This window comes from Dermochelys coriacea, chromosome 13, assembly GCF_009764565.3.
Source record: "Dermochelys coriacea isolate rDerCor1 chromosome 13, rDerCor1.pri.v4, whole genome shotgun sequence".
Taxonomy (NCBI): Eukaryota; Metazoa; Chordata; order Testudines; family Dermochelyidae; genus Dermochelys; species Dermochelys coriacea.
The window spans coordinates 4,846,245-4,859,464 of NC_050080.1; the positions used below are offsets into that span (position 1 = coordinate 4,846,245).

At 45.6% G+C, this 13,220-nt stretch overlaps 1 long non-coding RNA gene across 1 annotated transcript; it reads right to left on the reverse strand.

The window, feature by feature from the left end:
* Positions 1-382: 382 nt before the first annotated feature.
* Positions 383-9,113, reverse strand: LOC122456444. The gene is made up of 3 exons (XR_006275379.1): positions 9,048-9,113; positions 5,737-5,817; positions 383-507 (listed from the first exon to the last, which is right to left on the reverse strand). It is a non-coding gene; the product is annotated as an uncharacterized LOC122456444 (long non-coding RNA).
* Positions 9,114-13,220: the final 4,107 nt, after the last annotated feature.

Genomic DNA, 13,220 nt, shown 5'->3' on the forward strand with positions numbered 1-13,220 from the left:
TTGCAGGCTCTGCCCTTTTACTTGCCTTTGAAAAGGACACGCAACTTTGCCACACCAGGTATTATGGAAATCAAGTAGTTTTGTGAAGAGTTTAAACTCTTCTTAGTCTACTGCGGAATGTCTGGGCCTACCGAGCGATCAGGAAATGATATGCCCTCTTCTCTTCATGGGTGCAGAGGTGAGCCCTGGGTGATTCTATCCTAGTTCCCCTAGCACATGAATCCACCTTTTGTATTTTAGAACAACAGGGTCTTTTCAGAGCCATGTCTCTAAATTAAAAAAACAAAAGCAACACCACACATGCGTGTGCGCACACACACACACATACAATCTGCTTGCAGACAGATGCAGTGACTGGGAAGGGTCCACAGTTCACTTGCTGCACCCAGTGATGAAGAAGATATTGTCACATTTGTCTGGAGAAACAGATCAATCTTCTCATCTCCCAGCTGAATCTATGGCCCAGCACTTTGTGTTTGTAGCCAGCCAGGAGGCGGAGGGAAGAAGCTGAGAGAGAGAGAGAGAGAGAGAGAGAGAGAGAGGGGTCTGGCTAGGTAATTTTATCAGTGAAATTTAATAAGGCTTTTAAGATTTCACCCAGAGACTTATATGCAGTGGCACCTCTTCCTTCTGTTGACTTAATGTGCCTCCAACCTTCACAGCCTGCTGAAAGACAGGTAAGGTCACCTTTGCAATTCCCATCACAGCCTGTACCTGTCTGCCTTATACAAAGGGTTCCCCTGATGAATCACTGTTTGATGTGCTTTCTGAAGGGACATTGGCTGACAGTATTAACCTGGCACCCAGGCTGCCTGTGAAAACAGATTTACCCTGCCCTCAACCTGCTGCTCAACCCCTCTTTGGAAAGGAACTTGTACAAGGGTGGGACACTGTCTTATTTCTCCCATCCCTCTTTCTCAGCTTCCCTTCCTCCTCTGTGATGTTACTAACCAGGGAAGCTGCAAAGCCGGCTCCTTCAAGGCCTCTGCTGCCTCAACACAGGCAACTCTTGGCCTGACCTTTCCTCTCTAGTGAGTGCCAGGCCCTGCCCTGAAAGGTCCCTTAAGCCATTACTCCTTCAGCTGTGCTCTCCTCCTCCAGCGCCAGAGAGCAGGGAAGGAACATTGGCTGTGCGGAAGGAAGAGAGAGGAGACATGAATTTGTTCCTTACCTTCTCTTCTCACCCCCTTCCTTTCATTCTTTTTCCTCCCTGAATCTCTTACCTCTGTTCTCTCCCCTCCCCACTTTCTCCGCTGTCTTCTCCCCCTTCTTTTTGCCTCTCCACTTCCCCCCCTTCTTCCCTTCCTCTGAGCCCATCCATCCTCTCCTCTCCTCTTTCTCTGCATCCTCTTCTCTGACCCATTTGCTTTCCCTGACTTGATTTTTAACCAGTCAAGGTACCCAATGGTCCATCATACTGTTGCCAGGCCCCAGCTCCGTGACCAACAGCAAGTACTCCTCCTACCTGCTGTAATTCAGCTCAGCTGGAGGCCTGTGAGGAATGATGCCCTTGATCTGCAAAACCAGGAACCAACCAACCTTCCCAAGAGAGCCAGGCGTTCCCTGCCCAGGTTAAAACCCAGAAACCAATCAGAGAGTGACCTGTCCCTTGTGTAGGTAAAAGGTAGATAGGTGGCAGCACTGCGGTGCCTCCTCAGCCTTGCACAAGCACTGCAAGTGATCACTGTACATCTGGAGACACCATCCTAGCTCACAGGCCGGGGCCAGCCAAATTTCCCAGGAGGGAGGCAACCCACCACCTGATCTTCTGCAACAGCAGCAAGGCTGGAGGGGAGGCACTTCAATACTGAGCCCTCCTCCTTTTGGCCCCAAGTCCTTGCTTGGGGTCACAACATGATAAGTCCACCCCCCGACACAGTATGAGTACTTTTCAGAGTAGCAGCCGTGTTAGTCTGTATTCGCAAAAAGAAAAGGAGTACTTGTGGCACCTTAGAGACTAACAAATTTATTAGAGCATAAGCTTTTGTGAGCTACAGCTCACTTCATCGGATGCATTTGGTGGAAAAAACAGAGGAGAGATTTATATACACACACAGAGAACATGAAACAATGGGTTTATCATACACACTGTAAGGAGAGTGATCACTTAAGATAAGCCATCACCAGCAGCGGGGGGGGGGGGGGGGGAAAGGAGGAAGACCTTTCATGGTGACAAGCAAGGTAAGCTAATTCCAGCAGTTAACAAGAATATCAGAGGAACAGTGGGGGGTGGGGTGGGAGGGAGAAATACCATGGGGAAATAGTTTTACTTTGTGTAATGACTCATCCATTCCCAGTCTCTATTCAAGGTAAGTATGAGTACTGTCACAGAGAGCACAATTGACAAAGTCCCCCCCCATCCCTTACCCTGGTCTGCTCCCAATGAGACAAGCCAGACCTAAACACTGGCTCCCAGCTGTTGAGGCAATGATTGCAAAACACGCAGAGGGAACCTTCTAATGCCCCCCAGCTCACACCTTATGGAGAAGAGATGATTCATCTCGCACACCAACAATCCAGCCAGAGCACCCGTACAAAAGCCCAGCTGTAGCAATGACACTTTGCAGTTGGCTGGCCCCTTCCTTCCCAGGTTCTCAGAATTCAATGATTAGCAAACCAAGTCTCATGCTCCATCTGGGAGGCAGCTCAGTGTCATTAGCCCTCTTTTATGGAGGGAGAAACAGAGGCAAGGAGAAGTTAGGTGACTTGTCCAAAGTCATGAAGGGCAGTCCGTGGCAAAGCCACAAATGTTCCCAATGCTGCAAGTTAACCTCAAGACAATCCTTTTTCGTCTCACACGTGGCCAACCTTTCTTCTTTGGGTCAAACATTAAAATGGCAGGCCCAAGCCTACAACTGCATACTTACATTTGTGTGCACAAAGCAAGTAATGAACCATGCAAATGGCCATTTAGGAACTTACATGTCTGTCTGCCTAGCCAAACACCAGATTTTCCTCTAGAATCATGGTGAAAGCAATCCCCGGCCTTTTATGTGCATAGTTCTGTTTTGCCGTGCTCTCCCATTTATTACAACACTGCAAATTCCGGCAGCAGCAAAGGGATTACAGCCTGGCCTGCCATATTTGCCTAGAAAATGGCAGCTGAGCAGCTAGAAAATATTAAGCTAAACAGATTGACACTTCAAAGATAGGGTGGGGCAGCTGGGCTGCTTTATTCTCTGCTGCTTGCATTGACAGTGTTGTTCTCTGAAGATCTAATTTTAACAAATTGGCTCGTGCACAAGATGGTATAGGAAAAAAAATATTAGCAGCACCCAATCCACTACATAGTTATTGCAACTATGCTAATGGCAGGAAGAACCACAGAGCCGGGGCAAGTTTGCCTCTGGGAACCAGAGTTGCTTTGTTTTCTTCCTAAACTAGGTGAAATTTGTATTCCTAAAAGCAACTGGCTAATTGCCTTGGCTGGAGCCAGGCCTGGTGCACACAGGGAAGACTGCCCCATGCACAGCTTTCTCCTGACTGCTCCGGTCTTGGGGATTTCCTAGGGAGAGGCTGCCAAATAAGACATCTTCTGTGGACCAGCCTCAGATCTCTATGGTCATTTCCAGGGCTGGTCTTGAGAGGACAAGCAAGTAACCTCCTGGGGAGCTAGAACTTTGGAAGATCCTGCAACCACTTAGCAATTCTTGGTGCCTTCTCTCCTTCCAGCAGCAGGAATGGAATGGGAGGCAACTGACGCCAGCTCTGGGCTTGCTGATGGAATCAGAACACGGGCAACTCATGACTTGATCTCCTCCCCTCCAGCCTGGAGCAGCAGCTAACGCATGGCACGTGGCTCCCTACAGCAGTGTGGAGCCCTGTTGCTCTTGCTTGGGAACCCTCAACCTGGAACCCTGGGAACATCAAGGGAGGAGAAACTGCTTTTGTAGTTGGGGAGCCATTCACAGTCTTTGTTTAATCCTGAGCTGATGGTATCAAATTTGCAAATGAACTGAAGCTCAGCAGTTTCTCTTTGAAGTCTGGTCCTGAAGTTTTTTTGCTGCAGGATGGCTAGCTTTAAATCTGCTAGTGTGTGTCCAGGGAGGTTGAAGTGTTCTCCTCCAGGTTTTTGTATATTGCTATTCCTAATATCTGATTTGTGTCCATTTATCCTTTTACGTAGGGACTGTCCAGTTTGGCTGATGTACATAGCAGAGGGGCATTGCTGGCACATGATGGCGTATTACATTGGTGGACGTGCAGGTGAATGAACATGTACCCAGAAGCCTCCTGCTGCAAGACAAGCCCAAGAAAGAAACCAACAGAACTCCACTGGCCATCATATACAGTCCTCAGCTAAAACCTCCAACGCATCATCAGTGATCTACAACCCATCCTGGACAACGATCCCTCACTTTCACAGGCCTTGGGAGGCAGGCCAGTCCTCACCCACAGACAAGCTGCCAACCTGAAGCATATTCTCACCAGCAACTACACACCGCACCATAGTAATTCTAACTCAGGAACCAATCCATGCAACAAACCTCGATGCCAACTCTGCCCACATATCTACACTAGAGACACCATTACAGGACCTAACCAGATTAGCTACACCATCACCGGTTCATTCACCTGCACATCCACCAAGTAATATATATCATCATGTGCCAGCAATGCCCCTCTGCTATGCACATCGGTCAAACTGGACAGTCCCTACGTAAAAGGATAAATGGACACAAATCAGATATTAGGAATGGCAATATACAAAAACCTGGAGGAGAACACTTCAACCTCCCTGGACACACACTAGCAGATTTAAAGCTAGCCATCCTGCAGTAAAAAAACTTCAGGACCAGACTTCAAAGAGAAACTGCTGAGCTTTAGTTCATTTGCAAATTTGACGCCATCAGCTCAGGATTAAACAAAGACTGTGAGTGGCTCGCCAATGACAAAAGCAGTTTCTCCTCCCTTGGTGTTCACACCACAACTGCTAGAAGAGGGCCTCATCCGCCCTGATTGAACTAATCTTGTTACCCCTAGCCTGATTCTTGCTTCCATATTTATACCTGCCTTTGGAAATTTCCACTACCTGCATCTAACGAAGTGGGTATTCACCCACAAAAGCTTATGCTCCAATACGTCTGTTAGTCTATAAGGTGCCACAGGACTCTGCCGCTTTTACAGATCCAGACTAACATGGCTACCCCTCTGATACTGGGTCAATTTGTTCCCTATGCTGCATCTGAACTCTGAGATCCAGCCTCTCGGACAGAAGCCTGCCGTTCAGTGCCCAGCATTCATGATCCTCATGCAACCCCAACATTTTGCCTAAGGTGAATGATTTCAAAACTAAAACCAGAGAGCTCAATGTGAAACGCGTATGTGAAACCAAGCTATGTGTCCTAGCTACAGCTGCTTTACACTGCAAAATCCAGGGCTCAGCAACTTGGCAGGGACTTCAAAAGAGAGGGGGAGTCATTGGCCAGAGGAGCAGTGAGGTTTTCTGTGCTTGTCGGGTTCACATGCCGACATCTTTTCCTCCAGAGCCACAGGGCTCTCTCTTTTCCCTGCCCTCGCCGAGTAGGGAGTCAGTACAAGCTCCTTGGCTTGCCTGTTGGAAGAAAAATCTCCCTGGGCTTTCTCTTTCAGACAGTCTTTTATTTCTCCCCCCTTCCCCTGCTCAGATTCAATTGTACATACTACTACTGCCTCTGTACTGCAAACAGATGCCAGCCTCAAATTCCGCAGAGCCCTAATGAGAACTGCTGACGTGGCCCCAGCCAAGGCCCTAACCTTTCGTGAAGAGCTGCAGACAGCAGCTGAGCGCAGTGTGTTCTAGGATGACGGCTGTTCAGCTCCACGGGCCCGTTAAATCTGTGTAGAGAGATATTAATACTTAGCGCTTGTCATCTTCAAAACCAGTTTGCACATCTTAATGAATTAATCCTGATACCAGCTGTATGGGAAAGGCAAATTAATAAAGGCAAATTATGTTTACAGCTGGGGAAACTGAGGCAGATAGGTTAGGTGACTTACTCAAGACCACAGAGGGAATTAGTGTCAGAAACAGAATTAGAACGGAGAGGTTCCCTGAATCCCAGCCCTTTGCTTATGCTACTGAGTTGTGTAACTAATGTCTTCCCTTGTGTACACACACACACACAATTCTTCAGAGTCTGAGCTTTCATTAAAATAAAGAACCCTTTTCTCTTTGTGGTTGTGAAGACCCTTCATATGAATCTACAATTTGCTGTTTTAGGCCCCATTTACCCATCCCAGCTGCAGCAAATCTTCAGGGTAATAGGGCCTCTCTGAGTCTGTCTTCAGACAGATGGACCCGGCAAAGCAAGAGGGGGTGAACTTCCTCTACTCTGAATGGGCTGCTAAGCGGTAGAGATTGTTTCAAACTCCAGCCCCATTAGACAGCTCCCCAGTACATGCATTGCCAGTATGGCAGAGATGGAGTCAGCATGGGGATCATTTTGACTCTGGGGGATGCTGTGCCAAACGACCGCTCATCCACCTCCCCATAACCCAGAAATGGTTCCAAGTGTCCATGCTAGCACTGCAGGCTCCAGCTTGAAGGAAGATAAATTGTCTGAACTGTGGCTTCTCCCCTTGTATCTAGGTGTAACATGCATATCACTCCCGGATCGCTTTTGCAGGCTGCACCAAATGAATCATTTTCACAAAGTCTGGAATTTTGCTTTTCTACACAAAAGAAAGAGAGAGACTGACAGAACTGGTCTATGCTGAAGAATTGCCCCTACTTCAACCTAACGTAGGCAGGTGAAGATGCTACTGCCACAAATTGCTTTAGTGCAAATGTAACCTGTCCACACTAAGGGTTGTGCCAAAGGCTGGGAAACTGATTGGTGAAATTGGAGAAAATCATCAGTGCAGACAAGGTCACAAAGAGAGTGCCACCCTCCCACCCCACCTCCTGCACTGTTTATCCCTATCTTATAAAGTGACACCATTGCACGTGGCCTCTTTTGATCTATTTAGAGAGCCCCCTGTGTGGAATCCTTTTATAAGCTCTTGCATTTCTTTGTGGATTCACTCACTGGCAAAGGCTGATTGGCAGGGCTATCTCCCTGGCAGCTGCCAAGAGCTGAGCAGTGAAGAAGCATGAAGAGAGTTCAGAAACCAGTTGCATGAGCAATAAGCTGCACCAGAAATGAGACACCTTGTGTTTGCTTGTCCTTGGGCTTAGACTATGGAGACTTTTCTAATTGGTGGGTTGGCCCAGTTGACTAGAACATAGGTGGGGAAAGGAAGGTGTGGTTATGGCTGCCTGTTTTGTATAGTAGTGGGAGTAGTAGTTTTTTTATAGTAAGCAGTGTGGGCAGAAACCCCATCAATGGGCAGGTCATAAGGGCAAAGTTCCACCACCCTTACTTATGTTGAGCAGTTCTTTCCTATTTGCAGAGTAAGGGAGGCAGACTCGGACTCCATCTCGGTTAAGTAAAGGACTCAGGTTTTGTCTAAAGATAGGTGAGAAGTCGGTGTTTTCAATGGTTGACTTGGTGGTTGTATAATCCAAGCCTTGGAAAGATTTCACCCCATCCCTTACTTTGTTTAGCTGGACTCTACATGCTATGGAATTTTAGCCCCTAAACCTGCTGTAGAATTGGATCTAGAATCCACCACAGCCTAAAAGTGCAAGAAATCCAGACAGACCAGCAGCCACAGACAAAGGGCTGATGAAATTATTCAAGACACCAAAACCAATCAGCACAAAAACCTCTTCATAGTCACAGGGATAATTTGCCTTTGAAATGATTAGTATATTTTATACCAGGAAAAAAAAATCCAAGGTGAATTGAATCCTATACATAATCCAGCATGCATAGGCCAGTTCCGTGCCATGACTACTGGCACATAAAGCCAACGTAAGCTGTGTTTATGAAAGCAAGGAGGTGGCCGGCAGGAAGTTCTCTGTGAGGGTTCCAAGACTTTAGAGTTTGATCCCCCCGGGGGTCCAAAATACCCTAAATTTGGTGTCTTGCAGCACACCCTGAAAGTCACCTGTTTGATAGGGTCTTTGGAGAAGGCTGAGGATATGCTTCCTGGATGATGGAAGGCTAGGTGGCCAACCAGCCAACTTCCTGTGGAATCGATTTAATTGCTGCTGAGTTTTAATGTAATTGCATTTATTGGGTAATTAATTACACTAAGGTGCCTAAAGCCTCAGAGAGGCTCCTTTATTATTTTTTAAATCCAACTAGATAATTACACATCACTTAGGTAGAATTGCAGGCATTTTCCCATTCTGTGTTGCCAACTCTCCTAAGCCTTACACGATCTGGTGTTTTTCTTAAATCCTAGTACACCTCAAGCTCTGCTTTTGGTTATTTTAAAGCCAGGTTCCAGCCCTGAAGAGTTTGAAAATATGAACCCTAAAAAATTAATAAACAAGCAGGCATGTTTTAAAAAAACCCCTCAGTTTTAAATAAGATCTCAATTTTGGGAGGTGTGACATGATTTTCTGAATCCTTAGTGTTAGCAAAACTATGTAGTCAACCAGAATTATGAACTATATGAGTTAATACAAACACCAGTTATGGACATAGGACCCCAGCGTGCTAGACATTGTAAAAACAGAGCAGAGTTCCTGACCCAAGGTGATAATTCAAGTAATCCAAGACTGCTCCTAAATATCTAAATTGGTTTCAGAAGACAGAAGTTAGCTCAGTTCCTGATAAACAGGAGAACAAGCAGCCCTTGTACCAATAATGATAGCTTGGGGAGTAGAAGGTGGGCCTGACACAGAAGGAAAGGGTACAACAGACCAAGCAAGGTAAATTAAAATATATTAACCTCCTTTAGTGGAGAGAAAGAAGCCAAAGACACAAGAATATCAACAGGTTTCAGAGTAGCAGCCGTGTTAGTCTGTATTCGCAAAAAGAAAAGGAGTACTTGTGGCACCTTAGAGACTAACAAATTTATTAGAGCATAAGCTTTCGTGAGCTACAGCTCACTTCATCGAAATGCATCCGATGAAGTGAGCTGTAGCTCACGAAAGCTTATGCTCTAATAAATTTGTTAGTCTCTAAGGTGCCACAAGTACTCCTTGTCTTTTAAGAATATCAACAAATTACATAAGTAAAATCTTTAGACCAAAAGTAGAATGAGGTTTTCTAGCCAGCTCCAGTGTTAGACTCTCTCTTCATAGCTTCCTTATCTACCCTGCTGCTAAGTTTTCTCTTTATATTCCTGCACTTTGTGAAACTCAGGTTCCAAGAGATTGCCAATTCACTGCACCTGAGACCTAAATAAGGCTAATCCGACTGTATGAGTCAGCAGCAGCCTGGCCATCCCCATGGCAGTTCCTTATGCAGCAATGTAAGATTTATACATTAGGGCCCTGATCCTGCAATGGCATCCATGTGGGTGGACCCTTGGACCCATGTGGAGCCTCACCGAAGTCAATGGGCTCTCCATAAGCTCAAGGGACCTCCTGCATAGAGCCCTGTTGACTTCAAAGGGCATGCAGGCCTATATCCATGGATGTACCTATTGAGTTCCCAGGGCACTGGTGGGCACAAGCCCATCTAAAGGCCTATCCATGGATGCAGTTGCAGGATTGGAAACTAGGCTCAGATCCTCAAAGGTATTTAGGTACCTAACTTGGATTGATTTCAGTGGCAGTTAGGAACCTAACTATCTTTGAGGATCTGAAACAGAGAAACTTAAGGACCAGCACTAAAACCTCACTACCTGCTACTCCAAGGAGCATTTCTTTGGACTGGCCTTTTCTAACATAAATATAGAGCAATACGCACATTTAAACCCAGACCAAATCCTTAAATCCCAACAAAAACAAGGCACTTGACTGCACATGCTTGTGCCCCTGGAGAAACGGACAAGAAAACAATCCATGACAGATGTGTTAGTCATGTTAATATGCTACTGGAGGACACAGATACTATGGTGATGAACACGGAATCTACAGAGAATAGAATAGAATAGAATAGAATAGAATAGAGATTGAAAGTCTACAGCAATTTAGAACTTGCCACCATTCACACTCACATTTGCTAAGACATTCCTGCCACAGGGAAAAAGGAATATCCAGCACATGAACAAAAAAAATCAATCCTCAAATGGAAAACCTCCCCCAACAACCTCCCACCCCCCAAAAATCAAAAACAATTAGCCACCCGGTGGCAGGCCTTGCTTTTTGTCCTCTTCACTGTGGCACAAACAGGAAGCAAAACAGAAGCATGTTCATTTCAAGCGCCATTAGAAACAATGTGGGGTGAGGGGAGGAAATCAGTGTATGCCAAATGAAAAAGAACCAATTGGTAGGGGTATAAAAAATGTCTATTTCCAGCTTCTGAGATGGGCTTTGTAAAGGAAAGCAAGTAGAAAACAAAAGCTAAAGGGATACAGAAAGGAGGGAGTATGATCTAGTGATGCAGGAGTTTGCAGGGATAGTTGGGGCTTGGGAGTTCTATTCGCTGCACCGCCACTGACTTGCTATGAAGACTTGGGCATGTCACTTCACTGCTGTGTGCCAGTGCAGTCTTCCTCTGCAAAGTGGGATAATACAGAGCTATCTTACTGGGCGTGTTAAATTCATTAGCATTTGCAAAATACTTTAAGGTGTGGGGATGAAAAGCACAGCAGAAGGGCAAAATATTGTTAAGAATGTGTCTGACACCAGCTCATGCATTTCTGGAATCACCAGAGATGAGTGAGAGAATTTATGGTGTGAGAACTGCAACAAAGCTGAGTGCTTCCAACTCCTCTGGGATGCACAAAACGGCACGCTTTATACACCCACAGAGGGACATGCCTTTTATTTTATAAAAGCATTGCCAGTGTATTCTAAGGACTCAGGCCCCAATTCTGCCCATAGAACATGAGTGACTTTCCCAGGGCTCTGTGTCATTGCAGGTTGTTGCCGGCAGGATTGGGGCCTAAATCTGTGTTGTGTCTTTATTAGCCACTGTCACACTGGCCCAGATCCTCAAAGGGATTGAACTACCTAACTCTCATTGATTTCTATGGGAGTTAGGTACCTAAATACCTTTGAGGAGCTGGGCCATAGCTGCGCTCCATTTGTGTTACCTTTGCTACATCTAGCGGGTAATGGACGCGATGCCCTAAATATATATTTTTTTTAAAAACAATTTTTAAAAGAAACAATAGAAATTATTCTATGTGCAAGATTGCTGTGTGCCATTGAGAATTCACCAATGCCTCATTTATTTGGTACCTGGGATCTTTCCAATTGCATTGAGGGAATAACGTTATAATCAAATATTGAGCCGAATGAAGGACGCCACATTTGCCAGTAGTTTAAAGAGATTTACACAAACAATAATCCTGCTTTAGGCACCCTCTGCTGCAGTCTCCTTCAGAGGCCCTGAGTTATATGTGTTAACTCATTAAACCATGAAATGTGTAATTAGAGGACTGGGCAGATTAGTGGAGCTGGGCAGAAGCCTCCAGGAGGTAAGCTGCCCTGGGACAGGCTAAGGTGAACAGCAGGAGAAGGCCACTGAAAGAGATAAAAGAGTCAGAATAATTCTTTTTTTCTCTCTTCCTTTAGTCTTCGATAGGCCTTTGTTTTCCTCCCCTGGAGGCCTGGCCTCTTCCACCCTTTGATGACACAGCTGTTTTAACAGATGTGATGTGATGTAAAGGTCACAGGACATGGTAGCGGTCGAATTCTGTAATAAATTCTTGCCTCTGAGCCTCCGTGAAGTCATTTCCCTTTCCCTTAGAGATAAATGAGTGCTCTCACGTGGAAGATGAGAGACCCAGGTACTTCCCAGAGCTGTACATCAGCACATAATTCTCTCTCTGTCCTCCAACTGAGACTGTCAGATGTAGGATCTAGGCCAGCCAGCACTAGCCATGGACTGTCTGCAAACTGACTTGGACTACAGATGAATGCACCATATGCTCTTTTCCCCATCCTCTAAATCCAGGGAGTTTCTGACACCAATATGCAGAAAAATAAAAACCAGAAATTCTGCCTGATCTGCAAGCTTTAGATCCAGATTTGAAATACCCCAGATTTTGGTTGGGTTTTGGTTCATCACCTTAGAAATATAGGCAATGTTTGCAAAATCCAGAATTACCTCTGGATTCTGAACAACACCATAGCTGACAGCGGCAATGTTCAGATCGAGGGTTTTAGTGCTAGGCTGCCTCTTATATGTAATGAATAATAGTAATAATACTAATGGCCAAGATTTTCAAAAGTGAGTAGTGATTCTGGGTGCCTCTGCTTTTGAGGGCCCAACTTGGGACACCTAAAAGAGATTTGATTTTCAGAAAGCACTGAGCACCTGCTCTGAGCTCTCTGAGAATCAGAGCCCCTTGAGGTGTCTCAAGTGGCAACCCAAAGTCACCAGTCACTTTGATCAACTTGGCCACCATACTTTTCATGTAGGGATCTCAAAGCAGTTTAGAGACATTGATTAAGATTCACAGCTGCCCATGAGGTGGATAAGTATTATTGCTCTCTTTTTACCGATGGGGAAATGGAGAGCAGTTAAGGGACTCAGCAAAGGTCACACAGCAGGCCACTGGCAGAGACAGGCCTAGAACTCAGAAGACCCAACTCCCAGTGCTCTGAGCTAACCACTATACCATATTCCCAGAGACACAGAGTAGCTATAGATTCATTATGTCTGGAATAATTTACTGCATTTTTATATAAAATATGAAACAAGATCTAACATTATTTCAGATATACAATCTGGCATCAGCTGTCATTTCATTTACTTCCTCTGGATGTTTCAAAGTGAATACTGAAAACTAAGATCTAAATCCTGCTTATTTTAGTGGCTTGTGTAATCTCACTGAGTCCTATAGGAGTAATGACATGAGTAGGGTGACCATATTTCCCTATGCTGAATACAGGACACCTGGTAAAATTATTCATATTCAAGTGAGTTCAATAGCAATCGATCAGAATGAGGCAGGACAAACGTTCAAATTAACATCAAGGTGACTGAGCCCCTGTTAAAAAGAAATACTGTGTAGTTGGAGTCTTTTTATTTACCTTCTTATCTTTAAGGCCTTAGGTTTCACACGGGGTCAGGTGACATGCACCCCTACCCCCCACATACACACCTGGGGAGAGGTGACACACACACACTCATTACAACTCTCTCACGCAGGTGTGTGTGACTGACCAACCTGACCCTCCCAGCCAATGCTCTCCACCCTCCATGCCTGGCTGGGCCCCCAGGACGGACCTGCATCTGCTGGTACCTGGCACCACATATCCCTGAGGCAACGTGTCAGGGGGA